Genomic DNA, 26,868 nt, shown 5'->3' with positions numbered 1-26,868 from the left:
TATTCACAATGTGCCACAGTAAGTATGTAAAAGTACATCTGTTTTAAACACCTGCACCCTTACCATGTAGCAAAATACTGTATACTGTAGCACTGTACCATACACATTACAATTCAATACAATTCATTAAATGCATTAATTTCTGCCACCTGGCGGATACGCAAAGAACAGCAACCAAATTATAATTCATTAACCTCTGCCACATGGCGGATATGCGAAGAATTGCATCCAAAGAAACAATAAACCATTAAATTAAACAGATTAACCGCGTGTGGCTGCGCGGTGCCGGATTGCACGATCGCGGAATGAATAGTGGTCAAAATGCTGAAATACCGAATGGAATACAGCAGTCAACACAAAAACTGATTCAAGATCCGTTCGAATAACGGCCGCCCCATCAGTACTGTTGGTTTTAAATGTACAGGCATGGAAGCTTTTTTTTGTAAGTCCGGGAAAAATCATTTAGCATGCAGATATGCTAAGGGTGGATGAATTGAGGGCTCTTTCAATTCCGTACTTCAAAGGGCCCCTGCAGAGAGGGCGCCTCAATGTCTATGAAAAGTCCGGAGTTGAAAAGCCTCAGCAATCCTAGGATGGCTGGGATATTGTGAGTGCCAGATACCGGTGTAAAGTATGCATACTTCACACTTGGTGGGCAAACCCCATACTCAGTGTCTCCAAGGTAAGGGGCTGACCCTGGTATGCTAAGGAGCTTAGGTTTGAAGTTGGCACATGCTCCGTGCAAACCAGGAGGCAGCCCCTGCCCTTTCTGTGAAGTACTGGCAAGTCGGGGATAGGTGGGGAAAATATTCCCAGGGACGGGATTGGGTGCATATGTTAAGGATAGGACCATGAACCCTATAAAAATGCCTGCAGCCCAGTCCCAGTCACATTCTTCTGATTTTAACAACGTTCCAGAGTCTGAAGGGTTAATTTACATCGCAACGAAGATTTACACCCTCTTCTGGAATTCGTTAGAGCTAAGGGTTCCCGAACGAACCCTGTAAGGACTGAAATAACTTTTTCCTGTTTGCTGAGATAGAGGTCCGGCAAGTTGCGCACTTAGCCAGAAATTGCTACACGCATCCTTTTGCGCACCCACTTGCCTGTGTGCAAGGGTTCCCAGAGATTTTGTTTTGTTCCATGGACAATTGTTTTCATTTCCCCATCCCAGTAAGTCTTTTATTGAGTGTATATTTTGAAGATTTGTGTGTCTGTCTGAAAAGAAATAAATTAAAATTTATTTTACCCAACTTGTTTCCTCAGGGCAGTATCCCAGTATTAATTTGTGTATAAGTCTTGGTCTCCCGTGATAGGCACCAATTCTGCAGGGTGCCTCTGAAGTACGGAGATGAAAAAATCCCTCAGCTCATTCACCCTTAACATACTTGCATGCTAAAGGATTTATTCCCGGCTGACAGAAAAAGTTTCCTGCCTGTACATTTAAAAACACCAATACAATACAGTTAATTTAGAAAAGTTTAGAAAAGTATGTTCTGATAGGAAGTCAGCTTTGCCAAAGCTGACTTGACTACAGGCTGCATCACTTCGGGCTCCTAACACATTCTAAATGTAGCATTTTAAACTACAGGCATACCCCGGTTTAAGGACACTCACTTTAAGTACACTCGCGCGTAAGTACATCTCGCTCAATAGGCAAACGGCAGCTCACGCATGCGCCTGTCAGCATGTCCTGAACAGCAATACCGGCTCCCTACCTGTACTGAAACTGTGCGCAAGCGGGGAGACTATAGAGCCCGTTACAAATGCGTTATTCACATCAGTTATGCACTTATATGACGATTGCAGTACAGTACATGCATCTATAAGTGGGGAAAAGGCAGTGCTTCACTTTAAGTACATTTTCGCTTTACATACATGCTCCGGTCCCATTGCGTACGTTAATGCGGGGTATGCCTGTACTTAGACTTTAAGTTAAGGTTGCGATTTTTAGGTTAGTGGTTACTGTCACGGTAATTAGTACAGGGCTATATAATATACACCAAAATATCTGGGTTGAATTGAATGCAACTATGATATGATAAATACCGTTTATTCCTTTAAGAAGTTGAACACACAAAATATACAAATAACACACAGAATATGGACACTTACTTATGGGTTGGACAATGAAGCAATCAGGTACAGGATTGGCAACTCATTCAGGATACAAAAAGAAGTCACAACGAAGACCAAAAACACGAAGACAATCGGTATAGGGTTTACACTGGTTTATATGGAATTCCAGCCCAATACCTTAACCTTGGGTGTCAGGCATTGGATATCAATTACCTCCACCCAATGACCCCTTGCCACCTCACGTGAGAAGCAAGGTAGTACCTGCCCACTGGGTGGGCATTATTCTAATCAGGGGCTCATTTCCCTAGCACCCCTCCCACAAGACTTGTGTCGCCTAGTCTGCTTGGGACAGGAAAACCTTTGTCCCAAGGTGTGAAACACAACACTTATCACAAGTACCCACGTCCTGCTCTGCTTTGTTCTAGCATACACAAGCAGGGTGGGGGAGCCTTTGATCAGGGGGCTTATTGTAGACCACTTGTCTCCCCCCTGAGCATTAACATACCATATGGGCTTTAGCCTTCCCGGGCTTTTACCCAGCCTTGCAAAACAGTACATTCTTTAATATCTACACATATTAAAGTAATTCGTTCGGCTGGGCTGAGCGGGTTGAAACTTTCCAGACCCTCATGCCGGAGGGGACTCTCCTTGGTGGCCAAGTTTCTGCTCGCTGTGACCCTCCGAACCGGAGATACATAATTACAGTTTTAAAAACACATTTTCCAAAGAGGCTTTTTTCCGCCATTCAAGTCTATGGCAGAAACCTAAATTTTACCATTACCCCGACTCCATTCTGTTGCCCTGAGAGGGTCACTATTTGCCATGCAAACCTGCCGGAACTAGGACTACATGGTGGCTGAATCTTAGCCCTCTAGGTTGAACAGAACCTGAGTTATGGGTTCCAGGTTTCTGCTAATTCTGACAGCCGTTTTTACTCGCGGCTTTTACCTCCGCCATTAGAGTCTATTGTGCGACCCTTATAACGAGTGCGACCCTTTACCGGGGGTCATTAACACTCGGACCCGGTTGGGGTCGTGTGAGGGGGTTCCTAGGGTCTAGGGGCAAAAAGAATTTTATTCCTGGGTTCCCTAGAACCTAAGTTTCCCACGCCAATTGAACCTGACTTTGACCGGGGAGTGATCAAAGCTCTCTTCAAGATATTGTATCCACTTTTGCGGTCTGCGGTTTGAATGGCTGCCAACCCGTTCCTGGAGGTCGGCTTCGAGGAATCCCCATTGAAATGAATGGCTCCATTGACTTTCAATGGGGAACCGCCGCTCCTCCTCTCGGGCGCCACCTGCAGGTCTTCTATGATAACGGGCCCAAATCACCAGAATCTCCATACGGTTACATGGGGCTGTAATAGCGACCTATGGAGAGACTGCAAAATGGAGCCTGCAAAGGTGGGAAAAGGGACAAAGGGCCATAAACACCAAATTAACATTAACCCTTTCCCTCCCACCTGGATCCCAGTGTATGTGTTTGCTGCATACACTGCAAAGGTACAAACACCCATAATTGTACCAATATACACATCTAGCAAATAAAACAGTTTGCCATGAGGCAGGGGAATAAAAATACATTAATTCCCTCTTAATGTGGGAATGGGATAACCAAGAGACGTACCTTTTGGTTGTGAAGCAGGGGAACATATGTATTGTAAGTACATTTCGGGTTAACCCCTCACCTCCCAGACGGTGGAAAGGGGTGCCTAATGGGGGTGACCCCTTTATTACTTGCTTGGCACCCCTCCCCCGTCACACCTCCCCTGCTCAATGGGTGCCTTGTGGCCCAGCTGCCCACCCTGGAACTGGTACACTACTGGCATCTTTGCAGCACATAAGTCCTGAGGGACTAGGATAAATATCCTTGTCTAGGATAAATTGTCCTCCAGCATTGTCCAGTACACTGTCCTGGCCACATTGGATTGTGAAGTCCCTATCCTGCTGAGCAGTTCTCCAACGTGGCTGCCGGGCATTCTCCTTTGCCACCCTCTGCCCCCACCCAGGCCTCGTGAACCAAGACCACCGTGAAGGGGAACCTCCGCAGACCAGGCTGCATGTTGCCCAGAGACTGGCATGTCTCTGTACCAGCGGGAGACCAGCTAACAAGCACAGACCGTCGCTTCTCCGTCAAACCAGTCTGGAAAGGGCTAAGTCACTATCCTGTAGGGACCCTACCTGCCCTGGCCCTGTGCCCAACTGTAGCTGCTCCACTATACCTATGCCTCTCCTCCCTAGCTCTAGGGTAGTCCCCACCCCGGGTGGCATCACTTCTGGATTCCAGAAACCACCTGGGATGCTGACTACTACCCTCTCCTTTGCCTCCTGGGACAAGACAATTCCCCAGTAACCTGTACTGGGGCTCCTGGTACCCAGATGCTTTGCCCCTGCCCTCTCAAACCTGAAGGCTAGGAGATAAGCACCTGCTACCACCACTGCAGCTAGGGCCAGCATCACTCCTATACCCTCCACTATGCTGCCCTTACCCTCTGTAGCTAACCTTGGCTGATCTGGGGACAGAACCCTCTGCTGTACCCTCCTAGCCCTGACTACTGCTCCTGGCTTTCTACCTACCCACAGCCCTACCTCTGTGAACACTGGGGAATCTGTCATGGGGGTCTCCGCTGGCAAGTCAGAACAAGGGACCTCCTGCCTTCCTAGCCCATCCCTAGCTTCTATCAGCTGCCTGATACCCCACTGACCTCCTATCTCCCCCTTCTCCACAGTGCCTCCCTGCCTAGCCTCCCTTTGGCTCAGCACCTCAGCCACTGCAGCAGATGACTCCTGCTGCCTACCTCCCTGCAGCCCACCTTCACTCTGCTCCCCCCTAGGCAATCCTAACCTAGACCCAGGGACTACCTGAGTACCTACCTCAACTTGTCTCCCCCTTACCAGGGATGAGCTCAGGGGCATCTCTTCAGATGTGTGACAGGGTGAAGTCAACCCCTATCAGTTATGCCTGGGAAACATATGTCTGAGTGCTTCATCCAGCACTCATAAGGGTTAACTCAGGTGGAAGCTAGCTAATCAGGATGTAAGCTGACACCTGAGAGCCAGCAAGGTAGATAAGGATCTTGTTACCAGCAGTAGCTGGCTGTCTGAGATGAGAGCACATGGATAGATGTGCTGCTAGCCAGAAGGATACAGCACACTACTTACTGCAGCCAAAGTAAGATTTCTTTCATTTGTTTGCATGACTACTTAAAAAGACTCTTACAGTTTGGGTATGGTTTAGCCAGCCAGCCTGCTAGCTAGGACTGCTGTGTTAGTCAGTTTTCTCCCAACATGGAGCAGGATTTATTTGCTTAAAGGGACAGTGTAACCGCATGTTATGTTGCTGTGGAGAAATAAAGCCACTGAACGTTTTCATTTATCCTGAAACTACACGTGTGGACTGTTCCCTGACCTTGGCTACAGGCCGTCCTGCCACAGGTGGTGTCAGAAGTGGGATTTGGACGGGCCCTGTATCTGAAGGGCCACACACACACACAGGCGGGGAAAAAAATGGAGACAATTTTTTCTCAGTTCCTTGAGCAACAGCTCCAGCTAGGAGAGAAGCAAGCTGAGCGACAAGCCCAGCAAGATGAGCAACAGGCCCAGCGAGAGGAAAAGCTACTCCAATTGCTAGCCGAAGGCCCAGCCTCAGGCAGACCAGGGATTCCAAATAATCCACCGGTGATGCTGCATAAAATGAAGCCAAACGAAGACCCAGAGACATTTTTTCCTCACTTTTGAAAGGGTAGCCACGGCCCACGGCTGGACAGTTGATCGCTGGGTAACGAGTCTGGCTCCACTCCTCATAGGGGAAGCTCAGGCAGCCTACCAGGCTCTTCCAGCAGACAAGGCCATGGACTATCAGCAACTAAAGGCTGCTATTCTGGATTGCCTAGGCCTCACTCCAGAGACCTACCGACAGCGGTTCCGGACAGTCAAATATACAAACAGAGACAGACCCCGGGTCGTAGCCCACCGCTTAGTAGACTTATGTACCAGGTGGATACAACCGGAAAAACATGACAAGGCAGAGATCCTTGAACAGTTTGTGCTCGAGCAGCTCATACAGATACTGCCCCCTCCTCCCGCTCCTGGGTAAAAAGACACGCTGCATTTTCCCTGGATTCAGCGGTCCGCTTTGGGGAAACCTTGCTGGGCGACAACACCCAACAGGATAGCTGGGAATGGCCGGTGCAAACACCAATTGCTTCCGGTGATACTAGAGGCAGGAGAGCAGACAATCAAGGGGTCTACAACCCGCCAGCTCGGGAGATCCAGTCAACCCAATCGGAAGACCCTTTCCCATCTCGGAGGGATCCTGGTACAAACTCCCGCAGAGACGCCCGTCCTGGGTCCGAGGCCACTGGATCACTCAAGGGAGGCCGCCACCCACAGTATTCCCCGAGAACCTGGACTGCTGTCACCCACCCGGTGGAGAGGATAACCCCACCAACCAGAAGGGAGGATCCCATCCAACAGCGGAGAGGTCCAAACGCCGAGCCCCGTCGAGAGCTTCCGTTGACGACCGAGGTTGCGGATTTAGGAGATGAGATGGACTGTTCATATGGCAGAACCACTGCCACAGCTTGTCTCCGAGGGGACCACAATCCGTGGTTAGTCCCAGCATCTCTGGAGGGGACAAAAGTTAATGCCATGCTGGACTCGGGCTCTGGAAAAACCCTGATCCTATTGGGCCTAATTCCAAGCAATAGACTATCTTATGACTCTCCTTGGAATATCGAGTGTATCCATGGGGATACAAAGAGATACCCGACGGCGAACGTTCTACTGCGTATCCAGGATCAAGAGGCTAGCCTACTAGTGGGAGTTGCTGCCTGGCTACCTGCTCCTGTTCTACTTGGCCGAGACTGGCCCTACCTCGAAACATTGTTGGCCCCTACTCCTACGGAGCCTACTTCTCTGGTACCGGAGAAGCCCGGAGACTTGTTCCCTTTTTCCCCAGAGATTTTTCCCCATAGACACCATGTCCCAAAGACACGTAAACAGAGACGTGCGGAAAAAGAGGACTGGTTAAGAAAGGCTGGGACTCTTGGTAACATTAGTCAGCCCAAAGGACTGGAGGTCATGGCCGGGGATGACCAGGGTGGGGAACAGATAGATACGGGAATTTTGCCAGACCTGGATCTTCCTGACTTCCGTCAGAGGCAGAGGGAGGACCCAGCTCTGGTTAGACAATATGAGGAGGTGGTACAGGTCAACAACAAGATAATGGATGAACAGGGTGTAAAAGTGTTTCCACATTTTGAACTGTTGATTGACATTCTATATCATGTGAATAAGGTTACACAAACAGGGGAGGTCATTCGACAGATGCTAGTCCCTAAAGGGTTGATTAAAACGGTGTTCACCCTAGCCCATACTCTCCCATGGGGTGGTCATTTGGGCAGAGATAAAACCACGGACCGCATCTCGTCCCAGTTTTACTGGCCAGGCATACATGGTGACATCATGAAACTATGTGAGACATGTCCTTAATGCCAGTTAACTAGCCAAAAAGGACAGAAGCCGGCTCCCTTGGTTCCTCTGCCCTTGGTAGCCGTCCCATTCGAGAGAATTGCGGTAGATCTGGTCAGACCTTTAGAACCCTCTGCGAAGGGACATAAATTTATACTCGTTGTGGTAGATTATGCCACCAGATATCCTGAGGCCTTCCCTCTGAGATCAGCCACTGCTAAACAGGTTGCTCACAGGCTGTTAGAACTGTTCTCTAGGGTAGGACTTCCCCAAGTAATGTTAACTGACCAGGGAACAAATTTCATGGCAAAGTTAATGCAGGACGTCCTAAAGTTATTGGAGGTAAAATTCGTCCTGACCTCAGTCTACCATCCTCAGACTGATGGATTGGTAGAGAGGTTTAACCGTACTTTAAAAACCATGCTTAAGAAGTTTGTGGACACTGAAAAGCGAGCTTGGGATGAACTTCTCCCTTTCCTGTTGTTTGTGGTACGAGAAGTTCCCCAATCATCTACAGGCTTCTCCCCGTTTGAGCACCTATATGGACGCCAACCTCGGGGTATTCTCGACCTACTGAAGGAATCCTGGGAGGAGGAGCCCTCCCCCTCCAAGAATACCCTTCAGTATGTCATAGACCTTAGAAATCGCCTAGACATGATAGGTCGGTTTGCTAAGGAAAACCTCAAATCTGCTCAAGAACGTCAAGAAAGGCAGTATAACCAAAATGCTCGAGGGTCTTCCAACCTGGGGACCAAGTGATGCTACTACTACCGACATCAGAGAGTAAACTCCTTGCGAAGTGGCAGGGTCCTTTCCAAGTTCTCCACCGTACCGGGGAGGTGAACTATGAGATCTCTCAACCAGGGTCCAGGAAAGGTAAACAAATCTACCACGTGAACCTCCTGAAACCCTGGAAAACGATGAGATCACTGTTCATCCACCCTCGGGAAGGAGAGACAGATTTGGGTCCGCAGCTTCCAAAGGGTAGTACGTACAATGACCATCAGGTTCCCATGGGAGGGCAGTTAACAACGGAACAAAGGTCAGACCTACTAGAATTATATGACCAGTTCCCAGACGTTTTTTCGGAGCTGCCAGGGCAGACTAATTTAGTGTCCCATAGGATTGAGACATAACCTGGCGTAAAAGTACGGTCCCGTCCCTATAGATTGCCAGAGGGCCGAAAAGACCTGGTAGAGAGGGAGATAATAGACATGTTGGAATTGGGCGTGATCGAGGAGTCCCACAGCGAATGGTGTAGCCCTATCGTGTTGGTTCCAAAACCAGATGGGAAGGTGAGGTTTTGCGTGGATCTGCGAAAGGTAAATGCTGTATCCAGATTTGATGCATATCCAATGCCTAGGGTGGATGAATTGCTTGACTCGCTTGGGAAAGCAGAGTATATCTCAACCCTAGATCTCACGAAAGGATATTGGCAGATACCTCTAGCGGAAGAATCCAAATGCAAAACTGCCTTCGCCACCCCTCTCGGGTTATACCAATTCGTCACTATACCATTTGGGTTACATGGGGCTCCAGCCACGTTCCAAAGGTTAATGGACAAGGTACTACGACCCCATAGGGCATATGCCGCGGCCTACTTGGATGACATTGTCATCTATAGCAGACACTGGCAGTCTCATATAAAAAGGTTAAGGGCAGTCCTAACGTCCTTAAGAGAAGCAGGGCTCACTGCAAATCCAAAAAAATGTGCCCTGGGTAAATCCACTACAAAGTACTTGGGCTATGCCGTTGGGGGAGGGATAGTAAGGCCACTAGCTTGCAAGGTGGCCGCCATAAAGGAAGTCCCCACCCCACAGACAAAGACACAGGTCCGTTCCCTTTTGAGGTTAGCAGGGTATTACCGGCGGTTTATCCCCAATTTTTCAGAAATATCTGCACCCCTAACAGATCTGACAAAAAAGAGTGCCCCGACCCAAGTTAAATAGTCTTGGGAGTGCCAAGACGCCTTTGACATGCTAAAAAAGTGCCTGTCAGAAGGCCCCGCTCTTCGGAGCCCAGATTTTAAAGAGCCCTTCATCATCCAGATGGATGCCTCAGAGGTAGGACTGGGAGCAGTGCTGTCTCAGCAATTTGATGGTGTTGAACACCCCATACTGTTCATCAGCCGGAAGCTGTTCCCAAGGGAAGTGAGGTATTCCGTTATTGAGAAGGAGTGCCTCGCTGTAAAATGGGCAATTGAGGCCTTGAGACATTATGTCGTCGGAGTACACTTCACCCTGGTCACTGACCATGCGCCCTTGAAGTGATTAAACACCATGAAGGACACAAATTCAAGGTTCACCAGGTGGTATATGGCCCTCCAACCCTTCTCTTTTGATATTCAGCATAGACCTGGAAGGGACCATGGAAATGCTGATTTTTTGTCAAGAGAAGGAGTGGAGGGTCTGGCTTCAGCTGTGTGGGACACTAGCCACACACAAACAGGGGAGGTATGTGACAGGGTGAAGTCAACCCCTATCAGTTATGCCTGGGAAACATATGTCTGAGTGCTTCATCCAGCACTCATAAGGGTTAACTCAGGTGGAAGCTAGCTAATCAGGATGTAAGCTGACACCTGAGAGCCAGCAAGGTAGATAAGGATCTTGTTACCAGCAGTAGCTGGCTGTCTGAGATGAGAGCACATGGATAGATGTGCTGCTAGCCAGAAGGATACAGCACACTACTTACTGCAGCCAAAGTAAGATTTCTTTCATTTGTTTGCATGACTGCTTAAAAAGACTCTTACGGTTTGGGTATGGTTTAACCAGCCAGCCTGCTAGCTAGGACTGCTGTGTTAGTCAGTTTTCTCCCAACGTGGAGCAGGATTTATTTGCTTAAAGGGACAGTGTAACCGCATGTTATGTTGCTGTGGAGAAATAAAGCCACTGAACATTTTCATTTATCCTGAAACTACACGTGTGGACTCTTCCCTGACCTCGGCTACAGGCCGTCCTGCCACAAGATGCAACCACCTTAGCTCTTGGCTGGCAGGTATCCCTGGGGTGGCACAAGCTTGCCACTGCCCCTGATACCTCCAGCCCATAGCCAGGCTGCAACAGGGGGTTGCTGATCTGAGAGACCCCCTGAGGCTCTGCCAGGGTAATTGGGGAAATCTAGCTGCCATACCTGCTGCTTTTCCTCCCTGGCTACCACTAGCCCCTCTTCTCTTACTGAGACCTCTTGCTGGCTACCTAACTGCAGCCTTCCCTCACTCCGCTTCTCCCTAGGTAATCCTAACCTGGATACTAAGGACACTTGAGTGAGGCCATCTCCCTGACACTGCCACCCCATTACCAGAGAGGAGCCCAGGGGCATCGGTGCACAAGCACCTGCCTTGGCTCCTGGCTGGCAGGTATCCCTGGGGTGGTCTAACTTTGCCACGGCCACTGATACCTCCAGCCCATAGCCAGGCGACAACAGTGGGGCTCTAAAACGAGAGCCCCCCTGATGCTCCACAAGGGTAACGGGAAAGCCTAGCTGCTCTACAAGCTGCATTTCCTTCCCCTTCCCTGGTAGCCCCATCTCCTGCCACCCACCGGTCACTCCTACAGGGGAACAACTGGGCACAGGGATGGGGAACACTAAGTCAGGGTGAGTCTGCAACTGGGTCTGGCTTACCTCGCTGATCTCCGCAGAGATCGCCGTCTTCGTAGGTCCCGATTGCAGGAGGACTGGAGTGGCTTCTGCCGGCGCCATCTTGGTCTGTGAGCTCCGGGGAACTGCCGCAACAGCTCCCATGTTCGGCACAGGGAAAACGGTGCAGGACACGGGTCCCAGGTTATCGTGGAGAAATTCAGCTCCCTCCAAACCCGGTGAACCACCCTCCCCCCGCACACCCTGTCCCTCCCCCCACTCAGAAAAGGCTCCAGCACTTTGCTGGAATCGCGGCTCTTCCGCCGCCGCCGTCACCACGGGCCAGCTCCGGGTGACTGCCGCAACAGCACCCGGCTTCGGCACAGGGTCGCTGGTGTAGATGGTAGGGCTCCGGTCGTTGCTGAAGAGCGTCGACTCCTCCAGACCAGGTAAAAACACCCCCCTCCCGCACACCCCGACCCTCCCCTCAAACCAAATTGGCTCTAGCATCTTGCCGGAATCGCGGCTTCTCCTCCGCCGCCACCTGAATCCTGTGTCCTGGGAGCACTTCCAATGGCCGAACCATATCAGGTTGGGCCAGGGGGACAACAGCAACTTGATGAAGCAAGCCGACTGCTTGCCGAGCACCGCTGCTGATGGCCGTGATGGATCTGCTCCGCCCGCTGCTGCGCTGTATTCCGACGGGTGCGGATGGATGGCCGCCGCTCACCACACCTGTTACCGATGCAGCCTGGCCAGGTTCTCCAGGAGACGTCCCGCTGAGGGTTGTCGCCCCGGCTGAGTGAGAGCCATCGGAGGATGCCGTTAAATGGGTTACCTTCCTCGCAAATCGTGAGCGTTTGGCCCTGAGGGGCTCTGATGTGGCCCGCTTTGTTGCAGTGATAGCACCGCCGCTTTTGCCGGAACTCCTCCGCCGCCGGTGGACTACCTCCCGCAGGAGGCTGCTGAGTCCAAGGCGGAGTTGTTCGAGCTCCGTGCTCATTCCGGAACTTATCCGCCGCCGGTGGACTACCTCCCGCAAGAGGCTGCTGAGTCCAGGGCGAAGTCGCTCGAGCTCCATGCTCATTGAGGGGGTAAGCGGGTCTGTTCATCACCATAGCCAGGAACTGTGTCCGCTCATCCGGGGTTCCCCAATCGCTCCACAGGGTAAGCAAGGACAGAATTTTAGGAGTAAACTGACTGGTTGCCGCAACGGCCAATGCCCCTCCGGCCGCAATACTCCTGTGGCTCCGGGATTCCCTCGCTCCCTCCGCAAGTCTCTGCGTCCCGGAGCTGGGTCCATTCCCTGCTGGTTACAGCGGCTGCAGTGGCGGCAACATGCCTGCCCCGCTCAGCCGGCTGGGTTTCGTGAACCCTGATCTCCTCCATCAATTTTAGCTCTACCGTCTGCAGGTTCCAGCCTGTACTTGATACATTCCTCCGGCCTCGGTGCTCGGGTCCAGTCACACAGATGCCCAGCACTTGCACTCCGGAGGCAATGCTTCTCGCAAGTAGGGGAACAGTAAGGTGGTGTCATATCCCCTGTTATATGATGTATACCAGTGTTTTCAATATCATTAGCCTTAGGAACTCACACTTTACCCAAGTTCCTACTGTATTACAGAGTCCCGCAGTAAACTGTAATACAGATTCTCAACTCAATCCAGCCGCTGCCACAAGTTTTATTATATGCCTGTCACGGGAGCTTGTGCAGGGTTATAATATACACAAAATAACTGGGTTGAATTGAATGCGACCTTAATATAATAAAGAAAGTTTATTCCTTGAAGAAGGTGAACACACAGAATATACAAATAACACACAGGATATATACACTTACTTAGAGTTTGGGCAATGAAGCAATCAGGATCTGGATTGGCAATTCATCAGGCAATCATGTATCATTCAGATGTTGTAACGAAGACACTGGGCATAGAGCTTTCAATCAGTTATATAGGATTTAAGCCCTATCCCTTAACATTGGGTGTCAGGTATTGGTTACCAATTATCTACACCCAATTACCCTTTGCCAGCTCACGTGGGAAGCAAGGTAATACCTGCCCACAGGGGTGGGCATTATTCTAATCAGGGGCCCATTTTGTTAGGCCCACTACCAAAAGATCGGCGTCCCTACGGAACCGGAGTTATGGGTTTTCAGTTTACACTCTTTTACACTTTGAGGGTTATGCACTAAGCAGTGATAAGTGGGTTTTTTGGGTGCTATGCACAAAGCAGTGATAAGTGCTTTTAAGTGAGATAAATGCATTTAAAGCATGATATTGCCTGCTGTGAGATTAACAAAGCAGTGATAACAGTGCAGTATCGTGCTATAATGGTTTTTTTATCCCACTTATAAGCACTTATCACTTCTTTGTGAATCTCATAGCAGACAGTGTCATGGAACATGTCATGGAACAAGAATCACATCCCTGTTTCACCCCCCTCTTTCCTTTGCAGCTTCTGCCTGTCAGTTCTTATTTTCAGCTGCATGGACTTTGCACACACACACTGTGCCTGTGTGATATGTAACAATGTTGCATTTCTTGCCTCTGGGCATGTACTGCACCGACACACTTTATTCGAGCAAATACCCAGTATGTACCTGGCAGATACCTGGAATGCGCCGCTCCTCACCTCTGACAAGCCCCGTTGCGTTTGCCTTCCCAGCCTGGGTTCATGCCTGGCTGACGGGCGGCTGATCTGTTAAATGATAATGATTAGGATTTAATAGGCTGCAATGCTTCGCGTGTCTACCAGATGGCATAAATTCATGAATTGTAATGCAGTATATATATATATACTGTGCAGTATTGCAGCCAGCGGGAATAAAATGCTTCAATCCCTGCCTGGAAAATACCTCAATGCACTCAGGCAGAAAACAGTCACAAACCTCAAAACACCCGGGTATACCCGAATCCGTGGGACTAGCCGAGCTCGAATAAAGTGTGTCGCCAGTGTAATCTGTGAGTTGCTACTGCAGCCTCTGTTCACAGATACTCTGTCCCTAGACTATTCCTTTACCCACATTGCTCCTCACTTCCTTTTCCACCCTGCAGACTGTGAGTACAGCACACATCCCTATTACTCTCCTATGGCAAGGCCATTTCTTTCTACCTGCTTCTAACTGCAAATCACTACTACACACCATTCACAAGAACCTGTATTCTGCTGCCTTTTCCAATAAAGTGAAGGAAATATTATAGGACTTGGAGTGATTTGGAAAGGGGGCTGAGTTAATGCTATCGGGGGCCATTCACACATCAATCGTGACCCTGGCTTCAGATTAGACAGTATCACGCTATAAAGGCATTTATCTCACTTAAAAGACTTATCACTGCTTTATGTATCCCAAAGCAGGCAATATCACGCTATATTGGCTTTTTATCTCACTTAAAACCACTTATCACTACTTAGTGCATAACCCCCTTTGTGTTTTAAACGCCACGCGGCTTTCTCCACCATTACGGTCAATGGTAGGACCCTCATGGCCGGCGCGACCCTTTCTCGTCGCCATTAATTGTCGGGCCTGGTTGGGGTCCAGTGAGGGGGTTCCTAGGGGCTAGGGGCAAAAATAATTTTATTTCTGGGTGCCCTAGAACAAAAGTTTCCCACGCTAATTGGTGGTGAACTTGACGTAGCCTACTTCCCACGCAAATTGTGTGATAAAAGCTCCTCATTGACATTGTATCCGCTTTTGCGGTTTTGCGATTTGGCTGGCTGCCATCTCATCTCCGGAGATCGGCCTCGAGGAATCCCCATTGAAATGCATTACACCATTCACTTTCAATGGGGAATCTCTGCTCCTGCTCTCGGTCGCCGCCTGCAGGTCTTCTCAGATATTGGGCCCAAATCGGCGGAATCTCCAAAGAATTACATGGGGCTCCAATGGCAACCTATGGAGATACTGCAAAATGGAGACTGAAAAGGTGGGAAAGGGAACAAAGGGTCATAAACATGTAAATGCAATTAACCCTATCCCTCCCGACCTGATCCCAGTGTATGTGGTTGCTGCATACACTGTAAAGGTACAAACACCAATAATTGTACCAATATACACGTCAGCTACGAGCAGAGGTTAAAGCTCCTCACTATCGCAGTTGGAAAAGGTTCCCAATCCCATCTTGTAAACGGGGAACAAGAGCTTTCCAGGCCGGATCACCACAATTTTAGCAAGTTCATTGATGGCACGGATAACTTATACTCATTTCTGGATGATTTTGAGAATCAGTGTGGCCGGTTCTGAATACCAAAGAGGGACTGGGTGGTCAAACTGCGACCACTTCTATCCGGCAAAGCAAAAAGAACCTTGCAGGAGCTTCCCGGTGTGGATGCTGATGATTATGGGCATGTGAAGTGGAAGCTGATGGTCCTGTATGCCCTGACTCCCGAGGGGTATAGGAGCAAGTTCCGTACGGGGGATGTGAACACCGGGGAATCATTTGCGGACTATGACAACAGAATGGTAAGGCACGGGACCCAGTGGGTCACGGGGTATGAGGCTACCAAGTACCATACTTTGCTGGACTTAATATTTTAAGAGCAGATGATGCAACGCTTTCCCCCAACATAAGGGCTTGGATCTTTGACCATAAGCCCAAAACCTGGGAGGACGTTGCCCAGATGGCCGACAAGTATGTGGCCAGCAGGATTGCACTGGACGACCCAGCTGTTCCCAGAGCAGGGGCCCGAGCAGCCCCGGAAGCTAAAACTACCCCACAGTGGACAGTTAAACCTGCAGCCACAAGCAAAGCGCCAAAAGCTGTAGAATTCAAACACGAGAGGAGGTGTTTTACCTGCAACAAGGTAAGGCACCTTAGGCCCGATTGTCCGGACCTGTGCTTCTGTGCTTCAATATCAGGGGCACTGCTCCCAAGCAGCAAAACCAGTTGCCCGTGTGCGACTGGCACCATCGGAGAGGACAAGCGCAGCTGTGACGCCAGCCAACAGAGGAATGACCACGGAGGCATCAACCCTTGCCAACTCAGGACCTGCAGTGGAGGACGGAGAGCATCAGGTTGCGCCAGTCGGGCTGCAATCCAACGATGCCCGGCAGAAGCATCTGCGGAGGGTGACCATTGAAGACCGGCAAGCAGACGGGCAAGCTACTGGACTCCGGTGCCACCATGACTCTGGTTCGCCCAGATATGGTGCGGCAAGAGGATTTGCTCCCGGGCACCGGAATGCAAGTGACCATGCCAGATGGAGGACCGTGGTCACTCCAGGTTGCACGGGTCTTTTTGGACTGGGGGGTGGGTCATGCCATGAGGGAGGTGGGGTATTGCCCAGGTTGGATCCTGAAGTGCTCCTTGGCAATGATCTGGGGCATGTTACCTATGTTTTTACTACTGAGCTGACGTCTGCTGCACCGGTTGCAGCGATTTCCAGGATCTAGTCCACTAAGATCACAGCAGCAGCCCCTGTCCCCCTGCATTTAGAACCTACAGTTCTAGCAGTCTCTGAGGAGACCAGACAGGTAAGCCAGACTCAGTCCGCTTCTGACACTGACTTACTGTACCTTGTCCCTGTTCCCTGTCCCTCTGACTCAGGTATGACCAGGTGGTGACCAGAATTAGGCACTCAGTTTAGGGAAGTGGCGCAATCTGATCCCACCTTGGAGGGCATGAGACTTCGGGCATCCGAGTCTAAGCCAAGTGAGAGTTCTAATTACTACCTGTTGCACCGCGGGCTTTGTATAGAGAGCAGGGGGCTACAGGGTTAGATAAGGTCTGGACTGGCAAGTGACATTTAGTAGTATCCACGGGGTATAGGCAACAGTTATTACGGCTTGCGGGGCATCAGGGGGTCACACGCACGAGAACCCGGCTCTTGCAGCGTTACTACTGACCAGGGGCATCCAGCAAGGTGGCAGATTTCTGCCTCTCCTGTGATGCCTGCCAGCGAGTAGGTAAGGCAGGTGATCATGTGAAGGTACCCCTGAGACTGCTACCGGTGATAGGGGAACCCTTCCAGCAGGTGGCAATGGACCTTGTGGGGCCCCTTATGATACCTAGCTGAACATCCTCACGGATGTGGATTTTGCCACCCGGTACCCTGAGGCTGTAGCGCTGGCTACTATTGACGCGAAGGCAGTGGCTAAGGCTTTAATCTCCATTTTCACTATGGTAGGTTTTCCTAGCGAGGTCCTAACCAATCATGGGTCGCAATTCATGAGTAAATTGCTACTGTGTCTCTGGGATGCGTGTGGGGTAAAGCACCAGCGCACGACCCCTTACCACCCCCAAACCAACGGACTGTGTGAGAGGTTCAATGGTACCTTAAAGCAGATGCTTAGAACGTTTATAGAGGCAGAGGGGAAAGACTGGAAGATTCACCTGCAGCACGTGCTGTTTGCATACCGAGAGGTACCACAAGAATTTACAGGCTTTTCTCCCTTTGAGCTGCTATTCGGTCGCAAGGTACGTAGACCTCTGGACCTATTCCATGAGGAATGGGAAGGGGAAGATACCCATACTGACGCTTCTGTGCTTCAATATGTGGTAGATCTCAGAGACCGGTTAGAGATGCTCATGGGGTTGGCGCAGGACAACCTTAGGGCTACTCAGACCAAGCAGAAGACTTGGTATGATCAGAATGCCCGAAGTAGAGAGTTCATCCCAGGACAGCAAGTACTTGTTCTGAAATCCACTCAGGAGAACAAATTAATGGCTGCCTGGTCGGGCCCGTATCCGGTACTACGAAAGATGAACGATTGCAGCTATGTTGTACAGGTAGATGCTGAGACAGGGAGGACCAAAATCTACCATATTAATATGCTCAAGGAGTATGTAGTCCCGAGTGTGGCATCGGTGCTAGCCATTTGCAGCCCACAATGGGGGATACGGCAAGCAATGCTCTGCCCCATCTCCTAGGGGAGGCTAGGCAGGGCGGTACCGTAGAGCAGATAGAGATAGGGGTCCAGCTGAGTGTCAGGCAAAGAGCAGAGGCCAGGGCTTTGCTAGAACAGTATAGGGCTCTGTTCACAGATAAGCCAGGCAGGACACACATCACTGGGTTCAGTGCTTACAGGGGATTTGAGACCCCTACACAAGCATGCTTACCGGGTCTCAGCCGAGATTAAGGGAAGCATAGAGAGGGAGGTAGAGGAGATGCTGGCCCTAGGGATAATTGTACCGCCTCAGAGCCCTTGGGCTTGTCCGGTAGTCCTAGTACCTAAGAATGATGGGACCACCCGGTTCTGTGTGGACTACCGGCAGCTCAATGCAGGGACAGTTTCAGATGCATACCCCATGCCCCGATTGGATGAGTTGCTGGATGAACTCACGGGGGCAAGGTATCTGAACATCATGGATCTCAGTAAAGGGTACTGGCAGATCCCCTTGACCCAGGAGGCTAGGGAGAAGTCAACTTTCATAACCCCAAATGGTCTCTATGAATTCTTAGTGATGCCATTTGGGATGAAGAATGCACCGGCTACCTTCCAACGCCAGGTCACCCGATTGCTAGAGGGTATGCAAGGGTTTGCAAGGGCTTATCTGGATGATATTGCTGTGGTGGGTGGAGGGCACCTCAAGCCAGAACCAGCTAAGGTAGAGGCAGTAGTGCAGTGACCCACTCCCGAGACCAAGAAGCAGGTTATGGCTTTCATATGCACCGCAGGCTGCTATAGGAAGTTTGTTCCCCTGTATAGTGCCATTGCCCAACCCCTGACTGACTTGACCCAGAAGTGACTGTCTGTGCTGGTAGTCTGGTCTCCAGCCTGTGAAAAAAGCATTTCAGGCTTTGAAGACTGCATTGTCCAGTGCACCCATCCTTGCTGCTTCAGATTATTCAAAAAAGTTTCTGGTGCAGACTGATGCCTCAGACTTTGGCATTGGGGCTTTGCTCAGCCATGTGAACGAGGAGGGCAGTGAATATCCAGTGGTTTATCTGAGCCGCAAGCTGCTGCCCAGAGAAGAGGCCTATGCCACTATTGAGAAGGAGTGTTTGGCCATAGTATGGGCTCTAAAGAAACTACAGCCTTATTTGTATGGCAGGACATTCACGGTCATCACAGACCATAATCCCCTAAACTGGTTACAGAGGGTGTCTGGAGAGAATGCCAAGCCATTGCGCTGGAGCCTTGCCTTGCAGGAATTTGATTTCACCATTCAGCACAAAAAAGGCAGTGAACATGGGAATGCTGATGGCCTCTCCCGGCAGGACAATCCCCATGAACTACTAACTTCAAAAACTGCCAGGTCAGCCCAACCACCAGAGGAGGTGGCCAGGGCAAACCTTGGACTTTGAGTGGGGGAGGTGTATTGAAATTGTGGATAATCAGTGCATTAATAAAGGCAGTATGCTTGGATGGTTACCCCTATTTCGTATTGGGGATGAAGGGGTTAATTTTATATGCACCGTACATGTATTATTTTTCCCTCTTTCCCTTATTGTCCCCATTTTGCAGGATTGTATATGCCTGCCATAGTGTATAACAAGGTACACTGACATTACTGGCTTTGGACACAAGATGCTGCGAATGCTAAACTGCTAAACCACAAGTTAAGTGGATAAGTGTGGCGTGGCCTCTTTGTTCCATTGCAAGGTATAGGTATCCATTACTGAGACTGGAAGCCATAACCGCAGAGTCAATTGAATCAAAGGGCTGTGGTTTTCCGTCTCAAGTGGTTCTCGGATACAATGTATCTCCGTCCCGGTTAATGGCGTAACTTGAAAGGCAACTAGCAATTGATGTGAGATCTCCGTAACTACAAGTCAATTGACATGAGAAGCCCATAGCCCAGCATTGCCAGTTCAAGAAGAAGCCATAACTCGGGAAGGAAAATGGCCAGCAACCTGAAATTTGGTGTGCAGCCCCAGTGTAAAACCCCAAGCACACACATATTAAACATATAATTGTAGGACAAGGGAAACATGCATTTTTAATAAAGTGTATTTTTGCTGCAGTTTTAAATGGACAGGCAGGATGTTGTTTTTTCTGCTGTCATTGTAATGCACCCAGGGCCCAAATGTTTTAACACCTATGAGCTGGGCCACTTTCCTATGCAGGCTTCATAGACCCCTACTGAGGCAGTGCCTGTGAGTCTAGGGAAGTGTTGCATATGAAACTCCCAGAGTCAGGAAGTGTGAATTAGCCAGGATGGTCACTGAATAGGAGATCCTGTTAGCCATCTGGGCTAGCTCACAACCTGAGTTTCCCTCCCCAGCCAGGGAGATGCCAGGTAGAAAGGCGAGTACACAAATGCTAAGAAGTCAAGGTAGCAATGTCGCACAGGTGCTGTATTAGCCGGAAATCCCTATAGTGCCCACTCTGCAAACTGTGGGCAAGTTGGGGATTGATGATTTGGAAAATTCCCACGAGTGGGATTGGGTGGGTATGTTGGAGATAGGTTTTCAAAACCTATATACATGCTCCCCGAGCTATCCCCCTTGTCTTTCGTCTTTCTCTACAATGTGAACGAATTTCCATTTTGCTTCTGCAAGCGGATGAGAGCAGCACCAACTAATTCAGAACGCAACGAGTTATTTTCATCGGAACCGGGGACAGAACTTTGCTTCTGGATTTCGTTAGTTCTGGGGATTATCTAATGAACCCCAACGGACCGGAACAAACTTTGCAATATTCCCGGACTTATTGGGTTGGCAACGTGCGCCCCTTGCAACAGGACTGCATGTTAAATGACAATATTCCAGTGCTTTCTTTTACTTCTGGACCTTCTATCCCGTTCTCTCCCTCAGTAAGTGTTTTTGTCATGTATATTCTAAGGTTGTCGTGTGTCTGTCTATTAAGGAAATAAATGTCAGTTTATTTTGCTCAACTTGTGTGCTCAATCTAGTTCCCCAAAATATAAAATTGTTCTACAGGTCAGTCCCCCGTGACAGGCTTTGTAATTACTGGTGGCAGCAGTGGGGTGCTGATTGAGCCTATATTGCAGTTTCCTGCGGGGCTCTGTAATATAGTGAGGACCTCGTTGTCTCGATGGATGGAACTTATTAACACATTCTGGGGATCTCGATTGAGCACACAAGTTAAGCAAATAAACTGACATTTATTTCCTTAATAGACAAACACACGACAACCTTAGAATACACTTAATAATTACACTTACTGGGATAAGGAACAGGATAAATTGGCCAGTGAAAAGCACAGAAATAATGTCCCTTTAAATTGCAGTCCATTTGCAAAGGGGCGCAAGATGCCAGACCCATAAGTCCGTGTAAAATTAAATGTTCGTTCTGTTCTTTGGGGTTCGTTCTGGAATCCCCAGGGCTAACGAAATCCTGGAGCAGGGCTAGTTTCCTTGTTGCGATGTTTTTAACCCCTTGCATTCTGGGATCGCAGCCACTGTACTTAGATCTTATCCGCTTGAAGAAATCAGGTAACAACCACAGGAATGAGGGTTACAGGCCTTTTTAAGGACAAGTCCTTGGAGTTTTTCATTAGCCTCATCCTATTGGCAAGGAATTATCTTCCTCCTTTAAGAGCCTGCCCTGTAACGTGGGAAAATCCTAATGCCAGCCCGGTTAGCTCTGAGCATGCTCAGTGAGCAACTTGGTAGCACTGCTGAGTAAAAAGGTGCCTCTCATTTCTGGGGACGCAACGTCTGGAGTTTGGTCCCAAGGTGTGAAAATCCAGTATGAGTAACAGGATCTACTACTCAGAAACATCCCGATTAAGGGCCTCATGCACTAAACGCCAAAAAGCGTTTTATCGTCATTTTCTCGCCAAAAATGCCTTCCCGATTCAGTAAGCGCCGATAGGTGGCCAAAATCGGCAATTTTTGTTCCCGATAAAAAATTATCGGCAGCTGGGTGCCGAAAAGCCACTTATCGGCACTTTTTGAACTCGGCTGAATTAAGGTAGCCCCGATCAGCTTTTCGCTGCTGATCGGCACTCCCGAATTGAGATTTTTTTTCGCCAATCCGTTCCGCCAACTAAAGTTGGTAAGTTGGTGGGGGAGAAGCATCGGCAAGGTCGACACTTAGAAAAAAGCAGGCCTTTTTCCTGTCTGTGATTGATGCCGGGGGTCTCCGGAGCTGATACCCGCACCGGAGCCCCCCGGCATGCATCTGAGGCAGGAAAAATGCATTTACAAGCCACTTCATTACCTTATCGGCTAACTGCTAAGGCAATGAAGGAGTTAACCCGCTGTGCCAGGTTTATTGTGGGTAGCGGGTGTGGGTGAAGGGGGTATTGGCTCTTGTTGCTTGTTTAGAGCTTGCGGGGGGGTTGCGGGTGCACTTAACCCCTTCACAACCGTAGCAGTTAATACCGCTACGGTCATGAAGGGGTTAAACCCTCCCGCTACCCACCCGCAAGCCCTAAACAAACCACCGTTGGGGCCAAATACTCCCTTCACCCACCCCCGCTACCCACAACAACAAAAAAAACACACAAAGCCCCACACTAAATAAATATAAATATATAAATATATATATATATATATAACCCCAAAAAAACCTATACCCCCCTAACATACACATATATGCACATCAATGATACTAGAGGCCGGCGGGGGCCCTCGGGTGTTACCTGCAGGCCTGCAGTACCAATTATGTGCCCCCCCCCCAATTAATGTCAAAACACATACATACTTATAAAGAAATAACCCCACCCCCTAACACATACAGTATAGTAATGGGCACAATTACTATTATCCACAAATGGATAATAGTGAATGTCCCCATTTTAAATACATAAAGAACAATAAATACATATAGCACTCACCCATGTCTGGCTGCCACGATGAAGGCCATCCTCATCTTCATCCTGCCCATGCCCCCTCTGATGCTGCAAAACAGAAACAAGAATAAAAACATCCAATGTAATGTCCCCTAAACCCTTAATCACCATAGCGGTTATTTACCGCTACAGTCATTAAGGGGTTAACCCACCCTCACCCACCACTCGGGAGGCCTACATACCCTCCCCCACTAACCCCCCACCCCGTGAGGCCTAACCACCCTCACCCACAACCCATCCGGGAGGCCTACTCACATACCCTTGGGGCCAATACCCCCTCCCCGCACCCCCAGTACCCACAATAAAAACAATACACAGCCCACAATAAACATCATTCTATTTATTAAATACATAACCCACCCCCTGTGCCCCCCCCATAAATACATGATTTATTCTTTTACATACAGGGTTCATACCCCAGGCCCACGCGAGTCCCCGGTGGGCCCGACGGGTCACCTCACAGACCTACAGGTTACCAGCAACTTGTTTCAGACAGGTTCTCGAGGCCAGTTGGTGGGTCCTGCCAGGTGCCATGGCCCACAGGTGGTCTCTGCGGGTCACCGTTAGCCACAATTGGGTCCCCACGGTAGGCCCGCGGATGTCTGGGAGCCCCGGGTCAGACCCACAGGTGTCTGCGGGGCCTCGGTTGGTTCCCACGGGTGTCTGGGGACCAACGGTGGGCACTATGGGTCCGCTGTGCCCCCACAGATGTGGGGCCACCGGTTCTTCCCTGCACACTATGGGTCTGCAGTGCTCCCACAGATGTGGGGCTACCGGTTCTTCTCCGCAGACTACGGGTCCGCGGTGCCCCCCGTGGACCCACCAGCCTGATACCCGTGAGATACTCGAGGATACCGCAGGTGGTCTCCATAGGTCTCACGCAGAACCAAAAGGAACAAACCCTGAATGTAAAATAAATAAACCTGACCTATACATTCAATACATCAATCCCCTCCCCCCCCCCCCCCAACACATAAAGTACAATAATGTGCCAAATAACTATTATCCAGATAGGGATAATAGATTATTTGCCCATTATTAAACACATTAACTAGAATATTAAAATAAATAAAGTACTACTGACCTCATCAATAAGAAGCCCCCATCGCCAGCACAATCCTTGTCCTCCATTGCCCACAAAATACATAGCCAATACATAGCAATAACATTCAGATATCAATTAACCCCTTAATCACCATAGCGGATAATAAACGCAAAGGTAATGAAGGGGGTAAGCCACCCTGGCCCGATACACACCCTTAACCCATTCATTTGTACAGTGGCTTCATCATGCAACTATATATATAGAAGAGAGAGAGAGAGAGAGAGAAGAGAGAGAGAGAGAGAGAGAGAGAGAGAGAGAGAGAGAGAGAGAGAGAGAGAGAGAGAGAGAGAGAGAGAGAGAGAGAGAGAGAGAGAGAGAGAGAGAGAGAGAGAGATACACATGATGAACCAGGGTAAGAAATGATGTTGTTTGAAAAGCTTGTTTTGCTGTGTTTAAAATGTTTTTGGCTATGCTGCTATGCATAAATGTGTGTGTCATGTATTTTAAAATTAGATAGATGTAATTTTTGGTCTTGTATGGTGTACATTAGGTCAGGGTGAGGCTTGCTTTTGTATATTGTATTCTTTTTGGTACTTATATTTTGTCTGTGGATAACTTGTTCTGTTTAACGATTGAAATAGTTAATTGTTTAATTGTTATGGATGGAATTTAAATTGTTTAGTGATTTAATTAATGAATGCTAATTGATTTATGGTTACTTGATTGGTTTAAATAGTATACTTGTTTGGATGTATTGGTATTTTGTTTGGAATATGTTATTGTTAACATTCATTGGTAGAGTGTACATGGTGCATAGATTGTGTGCATCATGTATACAATGTAAATGCAATGTTTTGATTGGCATTTGAGGCTTTTCATTGGCATTTGAGGATTTTGTTTGGAAGATGAGATTGGATTTTTTAAGGAAATATGATTTTATTGTACTGTGTCTGTATGGATAAGTGGTATTTGTAGTAAAGCATGTTTTTGATAACCCTTCTACATTTATTTGTATATTGGTTCATCATGTGTATCTCTCTCTCTCTCTCTCTCTCTCTCTCTCTCTCTCTCTCTCTCTCTCTCTCTCTCTCTCTCTCTCTCTCTCTCTCTCTCTCTCTCTCTCTCTCTCTCTCTCTCTCTCTCTCTCTCTCTCTCTCTCTCTCTCTCTCTCTCTATATATATATATATATATATATATATATATGTGTGTGTGTGTGTGTGTGTGTGTGTGTGTATATATATATAGTTGCATGATGAAGCCACTGTACAAATGAATGGGTGAAGGGTGGGTATCAGGCCAGGGTGGCTTAACCCCTTAATTACCTTTGCTGTTATTATCCGCTATGGTGATTAAGGTGTTAGGGGACTTTACATTGGATGATTTTATTCTTGTTTCTGTTTTGCAGCATCGGAGGGTGCATGGGCAGGATGAAGATGAGGATGGCCTTCATTGTGGCAGCCGGACATGGGTGAGTGCAATATGTATTTAATGTATTTATTGTTCTTTATGTATTTTAAATGGACAAATGCACTATTATCCATTTGTGGATAATAGTAATTTTGCCCATTACTATATTGAGTGTTTTAGGGGGGGTGTATTTATTGTAAAGTATTTGTGTTGTTGTATTTTTTTGGGGGGGAACATAATTTGTACTGCAGGCCTGCAGGGAACACCCGAGGGCCCCCGCCGGCCTCTAGTATCATTGCTGTGCATCCCAAAAATGAGATATATGTAATGGGGGTATAGGGGTTGTTGGTGGCAAAGGGGGTGTATGTTGTGTATTGCAATGTTTATTGGGGGCAATTGTCCCAAATAAACATGCTATTATGCCTTAACCCCTTCATTGCCTTAGCGGCTATCCGCTATGGTAATGAAGCAGCATTAGTGTATTTTAATAATATTGTGCGGGAGCAGGGGGTCCCCTGAGCTGAACCGCATTGATTTGTGGCTCAGGGACCCCCTGCTTCCCGAGTTACAGGCCCCAGTTTGGGGCATCGGTTTCTTGTGTCGCCGCCATCTTTAAAGCATTCAAGACGCGACGTGGGCTCTATAAAGATGTGGCGACACTGGCACCCGATGCCCCTTACCGGGGCCTGTAACTCGGGAAGCAGGGGGTCCCTGAGCCAAAAATCAATGTGGTTCAGCTCAGGGGACCCCAGCATCCCAGTAAAGGCAAAAATAACATAATTCTTTAATGACGCAAAATCAGTATACAATTGCAATAATACATTTTTGACATCTGGGTCGCAGAGCTGACACTCTAAGACCCTTACACATGGGTCAGGGTTAACCAAGTGGGCTTGACCTTTATTATAAGCCTGGTTAACCCCTTCACCATCACAATTTAGACAGCATCTAATATCTGCTAGTAGTAGCTGATGGAGTCAATCTTAAGGTTGCCAATTATAGGATAGTGGTTGAGAACACTGGGATGGGGGGGTCGCTAGCCAGATAATAAAGGGGTTACTCCCCAGCTGGCAACCCCTACAACCGTCCAGGAGGCGAGGGGTTAATATAATTATGTGTAATAATGTGTATGCATTCCCCTGCTTCAGCACAAAATGTATTCCCCTTTATATAAGGTCTTACCCTTAGTTTAAATGTGTTCCTGCTCATACAGTGTTTACACCAAGCACATAGACTGGGATCAGGTTGGGAAGGAAAGGGTTAACTGTGGTTGAGGGTTTATGGCCCTTTGTTCCCCTTCCTGCCTTTTTACCCACCAATTGCCGGCACTGTCCCATAGGTCGCCATTGGGTCTCCATAGGATTCAATGGAGATTGAGAAGATTTTGGCCCTATACCGAGAAAGACCAGCCAATGGAACCCGAGAGTCTGAGCGGAGTTTTCCCATTGAAATGAATGGAGCCATGCATTTCTATGGGAAATGCCTAGAGTCCACTTTCCAGGAACTATGTGATACATTGTAACCATGTTGGATGCCTGCCAAAACCGCAGTATCCGAGTGCCGCTACTGTTTCATTGAAAGAGCT

Source organism: Ascaphus truei, chromosome 3, assembly GCF_040206685.1.
Source record: "Ascaphus truei isolate aAscTru1 chromosome 3, aAscTru1.hap1, whole genome shotgun sequence".
NCBI classification, from domain to species: Eukaryota; Metazoa; Chordata; class Amphibia; order Anura; family Ascaphidae; genus Ascaphus; species Ascaphus truei.
This window is presented reverse-complemented; position numbering follows the sequence as displayed.